Genomic DNA, 12,909 nt, shown 5'->3' with positions numbered 1-12,909 from the left:
TTATATTAAAGTGATGTAAAGATAGCACCTGTTCTTAACTCTGCATGCGTGCAATCTCATGAATACAAGGAACCTAGAGAAAGAAGCAGCCAACTCCATATTACAAAGAAAGCAAAATTTTCCACGAAGTCCATGAGAAGCAATTAAGAATGGAGCTTAAATTAGAACATAAAAAGCAAGTTGGGCTGTAAATTACATTCCAATACTTCCAAATGGCCTGAAATGAATTACCTAACCTCTCTGAATCTCATTTTCCTACACACATCTGAATATGTATATATGTATATGATTATTGGACATTATAGCACTATCCACTTCATTCTAGACTTTTGAACAAAGCTGTATAGTGAAATCCTAACCCTAATTCAATATAACGTTCTCAGCTTTTTATTTGAGTTTGTTCTTAGCAGCTCTTGTGTAATTTCATGCAATTTTAACCTGAATATTTTATTTGAGTTACTGGAAAATGCAAAACATCAATCATTTTAAGTAGTTAATTATTTTTATAAGAGTATCAACAAGATAATTTCACTTGAGCTTTTGCCATTCAATTGTAAAATTTGATGACCTTCATACAGAATACTAATGATTGTTAAAGTGTTGATGTTTTCATTTGTGATACTTTTAAACCTAATGCAGTTTTCCTTGAGTGAATCCTGTCCATTTCTTTCTGTGCTTTATTTCCAGTAACTTTTAATTATCTTTTAAAAATTACATCTGTTTGACCTGAAAAAAATTGACTTCTTTTGTCTGTCTTCATATTCCCTCTCTTTACTCTTTCGTTCATAAAATCTTGGTTCTGAAAAACAAATCATGCTTTTCACTATACTCTTAAAATGGTTTTTCACATAATTCAAAGTGTTAATTCACATTTTAATTCTATGCAGAAAAGACAATTGCTAAACTGCTGAGAATGATAAGCAAATAGCTTCACATTATGCTCCAAGGATAAATTTGCTCAATGGAATGTGGAAGTTTGTTTTGTTGATTAATACAAAATTATCTGTGAAATAATTTCAAGTGAAAGTTTTAACAAGTGTGCATGCTAAATGTAAACTTATTTAAATATCATTTTCCAAATATTCATTTCAGACTAATTGGGTGTTCTGTATCAGATTGAAACGCATTTGGTGTTAATTGTTTCTTTAATTCAGCACATTTTTCTTTTTGGCACTTTTGAATGACATGAGAAGAACATGTATTGCTAAAGATGTATAAGTTAATTCATCTTGTAATAAACAGAAATCTTTCATGTAAAACAAAACTAAAACGCCTCGTTAGTTCTGATCTTCTATTTGCTTTGCATACCAAATTCCTTGTTGTTTTTACCACATCTAAACATCATAATCTCAGTCTAAATTGCTTTCTTACCCAGACACATATTGCACTTCAAATATCTTAATGCTTATAAATATTACATGTTTCTTCCTTTGTCTGGCTCCTTTGTCTTGTCTCAGTCCCTCAGTATACTGTTGAAACTGTGTTAAAGTGAAAATACTAGAACATTCCTAAGTTGCACAGGTTGCTAACAACTCAGCTCGGTCTGTAGGCTTTCCACCTGTGCTTCAGGGACTTGTATGCAGGCAACTTAAATTTTAAAACAATGTTAACTACAATCACTGTAGTGCCTGTGGAGGTATGTTTCCATCACTCTCAATTTCTCATAAGGTTCATCATGCAAAAGCATGAAACAAATTAATTCTACCACTCCATGTTACAAGTAGCGAACCTGATACCACACAGAGCCTGTGACTACAACGTGATGTAGAGGATTGAGTGTGAGAATCGGAGCCCGACATTGATTTGTAAATTGTGGAGAAACACACTGTTTTTCCAACTATACTCAAGCCCAGACGCCACATGTGCGGGTGTTTTCGCCAAATAATTCAGTTTTCCAGTCCTTCGCAGACACCACCTGGGTGTGCAACAATTCACTTCAGACACTATCTACCCAGTTAGTGCACACCTCACAGGCTACAGCTTCTGTCTCATAAGATTGTCCCTCTTCAGATGCCGTCACCAGGAGGGGTGTGTGTGGAGGGGTTGTTCGCAATTTATCCTCAACGTCTGTTTGAATTGGCTGTGGGTTCCCATCAGTCTTTCTTTAGGTTCAAGCATTTTCTTTGAAGTCATGGGACACACGGGTATACTTAGATTTATACGATACATGATATGATAAGGAATACAATAAATGTTATGTTAAGGAATGCAGACCTGAATGGTCAGATAAGGAGATTGCTAGTGTGAGGGCACAAGGTAGCCATCACCAGCGCTTCTGTCCCATGAAGTGGGGGTACACTTCACCCCCAGCCGCTCCATGTGCTCACCAACCCTGAGGCTCTCCAAATCCGGTGCGTCAATGGTGCTTACGGACACTATTACATAGATACGATCTCCGTATTGACCCACTCAACCTACAGCTAATCTTTCCTGTTCTGGAAGGATGGGAGGTGGCGAATTTCCAAACTGCTAATGGTTTTGTCGTTTTGATAACCAGAAAAGACCATTTTCCGGGAACCCATTTAGAAATCCACCAAAAGTTTCATTAGAACAAAGAAGGTCTTATCACCCAGGAAATTCCAAAAGACTTTTGAACTCTAGAGGAGGAAGCTGGGTCAAAGGCCAAATAGTAGAACAAAAGATGCTCCAAACACTCCTGTCACATTGGAGAGCATAAAGCTCTTAGGAGTGTTGTGTCAGAAACATCTCATATTTTACAAGGTTAATGTCAAACTGCTATGAATCAGGCAGAGCTCCCAACAGAAGTGGGCTTTCAGCTGGCACACAGGCTGATAAATTGTGAGTTCCCTTTAATCTGGTTTGCATAAAGTTGAAATCGAGAACTTGACCTCTCAGTCCCATCATCACCACAATATGATTGCATTACATATTGTACTGTAATTATAAATTAATACTTTATCCTTTAGAATATACATCTACGCAAAAATTGAAGAAACTCTTACATTTCTGTAGATTAATATATCTGAATATGCTTTTTAAAATTTTTTAAGGATTTATTTGCTTTTATTGGAAAGGATTAAAGAAAGGAGATAGAAAAAGAAAGATCTTCCATCTCCTGGTTCACTCCTCAAGTGGCTACACAGTCAAAGCTGAACAGATCCTAAACCAGGAGCCAGGAGCTGCTTCTTGGTCTCCCATGTGGGTGCAGGGTCCCAAGGCTTTGGGCCATCCTTGAACTGCTTGCCCAGGCCACAAACAGGGAGCTAGATGGGAAATGGAGCAACCAGGACACAAACTGGAGCCCATATGGGATCTCAGCGCACGCAGTACAAGGATTTAACCACTGAGCCATTCCATCAGTCCCCTGAATTGAAGTGGGCAGTTCTGTGCCAGTTACAGTGGTCTGTATTTATTAGTAAATCTTTTGTATTCTTTTACTTTAATATTCATTGAGGGTCACAGGGATATAAAATGGACACGTAAGTCAGAGCAGAATTAATAGTTTATCAATTCTGAAACTGCCTTAGTTTTGTCTCTCTCTGCTGTTCTAAGTAAAAGTCAGTGGGTTGATAAAAAATGCAGAAAATAATGTCCTCTAAAAAATGTTTTTTATTTTGAAATCCTTCATAGTAGGCTTGGGAGCACAATGAAATTAAATTGTCTTTGAAATGCAGCTATTTATTTTAAAAGGGTTATCATCTGTGTACTTGATATAATAACCATTAAAATAAAATCTTATTTTCAAGGATGAAGAGCTAAATTGGTATAACATGATTAGGGAGAATGAAAAAGCTCAACACAGGATCTGATGATGATGACAGAAATGTCCTTCACTGTTTCAAAGGCACCGTGTGCCATTCAAGAACTTTAAGGGGATAGAAGACAAACTCACCATGGATGAAATTCTGGCTTTTCACGGGGGAAGGATATTAGATCCATGAGACAAATTCAAATAAACAAAAGGCAAAATATGAACGTATCCTAAGTTGTTTTCTTCAAAGTCTTTGAAGTACAAGGGCAACTAAAACAACCAACCAACTAAACAAAAAGGGGTGGGCATTTCATAGTTCGGGGCTAGGGAGGACACCTGCATCGCACATCACAGTGACTTGTTTTCATTCAGGACTCTGGCTCCTGATTCTGGCCTCCTGCATGTAAACGGGGACTCTGGGAGATGGTGCCATTTATGTGGGAGACCAGGATTGAGGTCCTGCTTTCTAGCCCCCCAATTTGGCCAACTGGCTGTAGTCAGCCTTTGAGGATCAATTTGATGAATCCTTTCTCTCTTTTTCTCTCAAACAAAATATTAAAATTAAATCCCAGTTGCTCCACTTTGGATCCAGCTCCCTGCAAATGTGCCTAGGAAAGCAGCAGAGGATGGCAACGTGTTTGGGTTCCTACAGTCTTATGGGAGACCCATAAGAAGCTCCTGGTTCTTGGCTCCTGGCTTTTGATCAGCCTGGCTCAAGCCATTGCACCATTTGGGGAGTGAACCAGCAGATGAAAGACCTCTTTTATCCTTCCCTCTCTGTCTCTCTGTAACTCTGCCTTTTGAGTGAGTAAAAACAAAAACCAAACCAAACCAAGCAACCTTAAAAAAAAAGTGTTTAGTTGAAATCTTTATAATAAAACAATCTGACAATAACCTACATAGTGTTAACCAAACAAAGTACAGAGATACTGGCCTTAAGCAGAACAACTATTGCCATCTGCAAGTGTTATTAAGAAATTCTATGGAAAGGGGCTGATGTGATAGTGTATCAAACCAATCTGTCATGATGACATCCCATATGGATGCTGGTTCCTGCCCCAGCTGTTTCCCTTTCAGTCCTGCTCCCTACTAATGGACTGGGAAAATGGGAAGATGGCTAAATTGCTTGGAACCTTGAACCCAGGTGGGAGACCCAAAAGTATTTTGTTGCTCCCAGCTTCAGACTGGCTCAGTACCAGCCTCTGAGACAATTTGGGGATTGAACCAGTGGACGGAAGGTCTTTCTCTCTGTCCCTTATTATTGGCAAAGCTTTGTGAGTTGTTTCCTCAGCTTAATTTAGAAATAAAAAGCTGGGAGTCAGTTGCAGACAGAGAAATTTAAAGGGCAAAGCACCTCCCAGGAGAAATTTGGGAGATGGGACTTCTCTTGGGTTCTTAAAGGTTCCCTGGCTCCTCCTTGTCTGGTTGGGACCCTGCAAAAGACCTTCCCCATGGGTGATGCCTAACCAATTAGGAAATGGTGAGCCATTTCTGTGCTGCCCACTTGCAGGCATTGCTTGATAACTGATAAATGATGAGTTTCCAATAAACAGTGTATGTGCAAACATGGGGCAGGGAAGCGGTGGCCCAGGGAGAATGGCGTCATAAGGTCTGTTCCTAGGCCTCACACAAGATTTTAGCAGGCTTAGATGGTCTCATCCCTCCCTCTCTGTAACTGACTTTCAGCTAAAAATAATGTCTTTTAAAAATTGTTAAGAAAACAAAAATTAATTTTAAAAAAGAAGAAAATGAATGATGCTATTCAATGGAAAAATAACTTTAAAATTATAGACATATGATGTCACATTAAAATTCTACACTGGGTGTCAGCACAGAGGCAATAGCCAGTGAAACTTCCATATGAGGCCCACAGGCCAGTTCTAGTCCCTGCTGCTTCACTTCCCATCCAGCTCCCTGCCTATGGCCTGGGAGAGCAGCAGAGGGTGGCTCGATTCTTTGGGCCCCTGTATCCATGTGTGAGATCCAGAAGTAGCTCCTAGATTCTGGCTTCAGATTCGTGTAGCTTCAACCCTTGAGGCCATTTGAAAAGTAAACCAGTGGATGAAAGATCTCTCTCTCTCTCTCTCTCTTTCTCTCTATTTCTCTCAGTGTCTCTCCTCTCTCTGTAGTTCTGCCTTGCCAATAAAGATAAATAAATCCTTAAAAAAATTTTTTTAACCAGAACTCACAAATGCCAGGACTGGGGAGTGGACTAAGCTGGGCAGGGACTTAGCATCCACTGACACTCTTGAGATCCAGGTCTTGGAGCATGCCTGGTTGGGGAACTTGGGGAACCTATTAGGTTGTAGTTCCTGCTGGTGAGCATGACAGTTGGGGCTTGATGTAAGCTAGACCAAGCAGAACTGCTCTACTTGTTAGCAGATGTGTGGGCTGGTAATGAAGCTGGACTGGGCAAGGTCAGGCCAAGTCACAGCACACATTGGCATGTTTTGGAGCCAGAATGGAGTGCAGGCCATGCTAAGCTAGGCTTCTGTACTCACCTGTGCATGAGAGCCAGACTTGGGTTGGGCGCAGACTTGGCAAGGGTTGGCTGCAGCACCTGCCAGTGAGAGTTGGGACTGGGAACAGGCCAGTCCAAGGAAGGGTTCAGCAGCCAATGACAAAAGCCAAGACAGGATGCTATACCAGGCTTGGTCAGAGCAACCACCAGTATATGCACGGTCTGTGGCTGGGAGGAGGCCCAGTTGGGAGCTAAAGGGATAGCCTGGTTGGGCTATGGTTCCCACCAGTGAGTGTAAGGGCTAGAATGGAAAAACTAACTGGGCTGGACATGGCTGCAGCATCGCTAGGCATGGGTGTAGAATGGGTCTGGGGAGTTCCAAACTGGGCTAGATTCCAGCATCTGCTGGCACTTGTAAGAGTCAGAGCAGGTATAGGACAGGCTGGGCTAGGTCTTGATGCTTGCTGAACCATGTGAAACCTGGATCTATGGGTGGGCCAGATGGGGCTGGGCTGGAGCTCCAACAGGTAAGAGCTAGAATGGGTGTGGACGAGTAGGGCACGTTAGGTGAATCCCAGGACAGGAGGTGGACCAAGTCAGGCTGGGCCAAGTACCCACAAGTATATATGAAATCTGCTCCTAAGAAGTTGTCTGATAGAGGAGCTTGGGGAACTCCTCTGTCAGGACAAAATTCTTTTGGTGAATGCAAGTACCCAAGGGTGGCAGTAGCTCTGACCTGGCCAGGTTACAATACCTGCCAGCATACATGTAGCTCATGTCTGGCTGGGATGGGCCAGTTCATAGCACCCATCAGCAGATGTGAGAACGTGGGCAGGGTGCAGGCTAGGGCAGGTTGTATTGCAACACTGGCCAGTTCACATTAGGGCTGGGACTGGGGGCTGACTAGACTGGGTTAGTTTGTAGCACCCACTAGCATGAGCTGGGACTGGGGAGAGACTGAGTGGAGCCAGGCTGTAGTACCTGCTGGTAAATGCCTAGGTGAGGTGAGCCATGCCAGACTGTGCTGCAGCACCCACCAACACACACACAAGATCCCAGGAGTGTAGAAGGTGAGCTCAGTTGGGGGATTGGGGAAGCTCCCCGGCTGAGCCACTGTTCCTTTCGGTGAGTTTGAAAGCTGGGACTTGTGGCAGGGCTGGGTAGGGCTACAACACCCATTGGCCTACATATGAGTTTGGTTATGGGAGAACTTGGCTGAGCTAAACAGCTATATCTGCTGACACATTCGTGAGCCAGAGTAAAATACAGGCTGGTTGGACTTTGCCACATCATCAGCTGGTAAGTGACAGGATGGAGGCAAGTCCTGTCAGGCTAGGCCACAGTACCACCTGGAAAGTGCAAGATCTGGGGCTGGGAATGGACTTAGTAGTGTATACCCCTCTGATGTGCTACTGCTTCCACTGATGAGCATGAGAACTGGGGCTGGTGGTGGTCTGGATGGATAGTTGGTAGCACCCCCTGGCATACATGAGAGCTGAATAGTGGATTTGTTGGGTGAACTACGCTGCAGCACCCATTGATGTGTACAAGATCCAAATGAAATGCAGTTCGGGACATATCAGTCTGTTGCATGCACAAGAGCTTAGGTAGGGGATGAGCCTGGTGAGTGTCACTGGAGCTTGCTCCAACTAGTTGCAGGTCCTGTTGGTATACATGAGGGTGAGAGTGTGTTGGGCTACAGCATTTGGTAGTTTGTTCATAAGATGGGGCTGGGGACAGAATTGACTGGATGAGTGCAACTACCAGTGAGTGTGGAGGCTGATACAGGTGATGGGCTGAGTCAGACCCTGCACACATATGAGTCAGGTCTGGGTTAAGCTCAGGCAAGGTTTTTTTGGGTATACCCCCACAACTATATCACTGGATTCAAAACCCCAACCCTGAGTAAAATCACAGGATCTGTTGTTTGACCATAGAGTACATATGTCAGAACTGGGTCTCTATTGTGGAAGCCTGGGCAGTGGACAGTATGCCCATCTGCATATGCAGGACATGACAGCCAAGGTCCATTGGTTGGCATAGTCCATGTAAGAGTCTCCATTCGTCAGATACTTGTTGTTAAATCTTGGCCAGGATTTCCTCAACATTGGAGCAATGAAAGCTACGGCATCTCAGAACTCTGGAAGCTGCTTAAGCAGTATCCTTGGAACATATTCTATATTGGGGAACCTAGGATGGCATTAAGCAGCTATCCCCCTATTCCTGGGGGATGATGAGTTAAGGTACTCAGAGTGGCACTCTCCCCTTCTTTCTTCCCTTTCCCCAGTATAAGGAGAAAGAGAAAGTTGGAAGCAATTGTCTCATCCACTTTCCCCCACATTTCAACCCTTTCCACCCCAATCAATGCTCCACATGGGCATACATCTTTCTCAACTATCATCACAAATTAAATTGTTACAAAATACTTTTTGAAAACACCATAATAAATACATTTTGTTCTGATAATTGGCATGACATAATTTCCTTTAGCAATCGTTAACTAGAAATTGCTAATTCTTTCTCAAAACTTTGTCATTATGACTTATTGTTACATTTCTCTTCCAAATAAAACCTCAGCAGTGAGAAGTTCCAAGTAAGTGCAAATAGTAGCAACCTGCTTCATGAGGGCAGCCTACCCTAAGAGAGAAATGAGGGTGAGAAAGAGCTTTGAGTCCCTTAGAAGACTGCGGCCCTTTATAAGGTCACATTGACGTCACTCCAAGGACAGCAATTGAAGAAAATGTGAGAAATCATCTTCTTAATCACATTAACAAAGGCTGCAGCTTCCCATGTACAGCACTTTTAAGGCTCCTCTGTGTTCCAGCTCTGAAGGTCAACGAACATACCCATGGCTCTTTGCACATTTGTACCAAAAGTACAAAGGGAACTTTTGGCAAGAGAGGTGGCTCAGATGGGATTAGCTGGGCTTTTTAGGTTAACAATGTAAACAGAGCTGAAAGCTAGTCAGTTTCACACTGCTGCAAAAGAAGTCAAGAACAAATTTATAAAAGGGATCCATTGAGTTAGAAGTGATCCCAGAGAGGTGTGGAAAGTGGAGACTTAATTTTTGCAACTCTAATAGCTTTTAGTGCTCTCCTGTAGGCTCCAAGGCTGCTTCACGCATTCACAGGGTCCCCTGAGTTTAGCATCAGATGCACTAGCAGGGCCCAGGTTGAGATACCTGCTGCGTCCTTGGGCCTGTTCATGCTCACTTCCTGCAAACCTACTCTCAGCCAGCCATCTCATTGGAAAGTAGTTAATCAATCAGTAATCAAAGGACTAAATAACTAATAGAGGACAGCTTCCTGTAACACATGTCTGTTAAAGGAAAACATGCTTCATCAAAGATAAAGGTGTGATTTCTGTTAGCAGGTGCTGTTCCTGCTAAAATGTAGATCGATATATATTTGAAATGATCATATATTTACAGGTGAAAGTGGTGATGGCTTGAGAGGAACAATAAAAGCCTAATGCTAATTACAGCTGAGACAAGATACAGATATTTGCCAATGAAATCAAGTTGTTCGCATATTAACATATTCAGATTCGTGAATTCTACAATGACTTCCAAATAAAGACGCATTTATACCTTATTCAGAGATTTGTAGAGAATGTGGCAGCGAATGTGTCTGGCAGCTCACAATTATTTATTTTTGGAAGTGTCCAAACACCTTACAAATAATTCTAGAGAGAATAGAAAAGGGCAACAGGTCATTCTTACAACACACTCCCTTCAGGAAGCTTCAGCGTCCTAAAGTTGAATGTTTTCTTGTACCCTTGGCAGGGTTCCCAATAGAATGATTTGGATTTGAAAGAGACAAAGTATAGTCCAACATAAATCACTATACAGCTCAGAATAACCATGGGTTTAACCCAAATCTGTTCTATCCTGAAGACTTTTGATAAACTTTTATTTCTTTATTCTTAAAAATCTGAAACATATCTTATTTACGAGGACACTTCATGGAAAGATTTAAGAAAGATTATTAATTATTAATAAAAAAGATAAATAATTTAGGAATTTTTATTTTGACAGAAATAAAGAGAATCTTCATCCACTGGTTTGCTCCCCAGATGGCTGCAATGAGCAGCATCAGATCAGGCTGAAGCCAGACGCTTCATCCAGGTCTCCCAGGTAGGTAGCAGGGACCCAAAGAGTTGGGCCACCTTCTGCTGCCTTCCCAGGCGCATTAGCAGGGAGCTGGACCACAAGTGGTGCAGCCAGACCATGAGCCATTGCTCTAATGGGATGCTGACATCACAGGCATTGGCTGCTACACCACAAGGCTGGCCCTAGAGGGATTCTTTTTTTTTTTTTTTTCCTTTAATTACCTTAATTCAGATTATACCCAACATTCTGTTACACAACGTTTTAGTGAAGAGTATTTGCCCACATGCCAGCTAGTCGTACACATAAGACATACTTTGATCATAATCTTAAATTTAAGATAGGTAAAGAGGAAGGGAAAAAAGGTCATCAGTGTTAAAAATCGAAGCGTGAATATACTTATGGTATATATTCTTTACCATTGGTATGTAAAGTTCCGTTTTTGCTCTCTTTCCACCTCTGGTTCATTTTTAAAGGTCTGAATTAAATTTCTATGTTGCTGTGATGATTTTTCTCATGTTCATAGACAGAAATAATACCGCTTCCCAGAAAGACCTTTTTAATATCGAAGCCACAGAAAATTGCCAGCTAAGGCTAAGGTGCGCTAGAGAAGCCTGGCTGAAAACTAGCAGCCAACACTCTGTGTTTCTTCTTCTTAACCATGCTGACTACTAAAATATTACAGGAAATAACTGTAAACTTGGATTCTACAGAAGTCTTAGTAAATATAATTCTTTGCTTAGGTAAGAATTTAAAGAAATTAGAATCCAAGTATTTCAGGGTGTTCTTCCTTACTGTTTATTATTCTTATAAATTAACCTTATATTCATTGTCCATAGGATTGCTATTACATGCAAATTTTAGGTGAGAAATAATGAGGTTTAAAAGAAAACAAATTATTATTAACTCACACACATACTTACACGCGAATCTCACAAAGTAATTCAATCCCTGAACTAAATAAGGTTATGAAATCTTACACTATTCAAATACATGCCTGCTTTGCTTTCTAATAAACAACAGTTGATCTGTTAACAGTCCTCACATTGCTGTTGACCACTAACACTCGCAAAGCTTCCATACTGACTGGCTTGTGCACATCATTTTATCTGGAGAAGTACCCTCATGAAAGGCAGGAATTTTTCACTCCTGCATTTTGCAGGTGAATAAAAGAAATGAAGCTCAGAGGCATACTTATCAAAGGGCAGTGACTCCCAGAGCTTGAGGAGTAAATGTGATCACAGCCTCTCCTCAGGTTGGAAGAACCTCTTCCTTTTGAGAAGAGGTCATTCTGGAAGACGAACGTTCCCTGATCTGAATGGCTTAGAGACACTGGCTGCTGATCAAGGTGCCTCTTAGCAGCGACACTGCTCAACTGTTTCCTAGAATTTTTTCAAAGCCCGTGAACAATTACAGGAGTTACATTTTTTTTTCCCTTTAGCAGAAAAGATTTTCAAAATCAGATAGTTGAAACTATGTATATTCGATATTACAGTTCCATCTAGCACTTCTAGCATCATAGAAGCTTCCAAATGAATGTTTTTCTAACCTCTATCTGAAAATGCAGCCTCATTAAATTTTATTAAGGTATCACTGATAAATAAAAATTGGATATCTAAAATGTACAACATGATGCTTTGATATTAGTGTAGTTTGTGAAATGATTACTTGGAGTTAACTCACAGCTAAATGTTAGATTGGGTTGGTCATTTTTTTGCCACCTCACATGAAGCAACCGAGAAACCCAGCACACCGTTATTGGTTAAATATCATTCCTTAATCAAGTCTAAAAGAAAATGCAACAAGAATTTAAACTTTGTTATAGTTTTACCAGTTCTGAAGCAAACAAAGAATTTCAAAGAGTATTGCACTTTTTTTTTTACTACAGTCTCTTAAATTATTTCTACATATATAAATTTGGATAATAGTTATTTTTCCCAAACTTGAGATTAGGAACAAGTAAGAATATGGTTAATTTTTATTCAGGTCTATTTTATATAAGATTAATAATGTGTGAGATATTCTATCAGTAGAATACAGGTCAATAAACTCAGGTTTTAGACATTTGGATGCAAAACTAGAAAACACAAGTTTGAGAATAGGCATGCCTCCCTATGTGGTAACATGCTCGGTTACACCACAGCCCACAACACATGTTGACTCTTGGAAAATGGGAGGGGGAGGAAATCAAATAGAATTCCAAGAAAATGTGGATAACCAGTAGTTATCTAAAAAAAAAATCAGCAAGTTTGTTTTCATTTTTCTTTTACTGTAACATTCTTCTGTCGCTATACAGGAACCAGATAAGCAGCCTCCCCATAAATATCTTCTCTCGAATGAGAAGGGTTCTGGGTGTCCACACATCTGTAACGGAGCTGCCCACGGAGATCGACTGGTTCAGGGCTTGCAACAGCATGAACATGCTTTCCCTTCACCCTGGGCATTCCCCTTCTTACAGCTCCAGTTCTATCCAGAGTCAGGCAATTCCATACCACGAGGCATATGGGTTTTCAATGAGCTGATGCTAACAGTTTTAATCTGTTTCAAGCAGTATTTGTAAAACCCCACCTCAGATTATGCATGTGATGCCTCCACTGTCAGAGCAGCAAACTCTCTCCTCCCCACTTG

Source organism: Ochotona curzoniae, unplaced genomic scaffold (assembly GCF_017591425.1).
Source record: "Ochotona curzoniae isolate NIBS_2020 unplaced genomic scaffold, NIBS_Ocur_1.0 contig_2723, whole genome shotgun sequence".
In the NCBI taxonomy this organism is placed as follows: domain Eukaryota; kingdom Metazoa; phylum Chordata; class Mammalia; order Lagomorpha; family Ochotonidae; genus Ochotona; species Ochotona curzoniae.
This window is presented reverse-complemented; position numbering follows the sequence as displayed.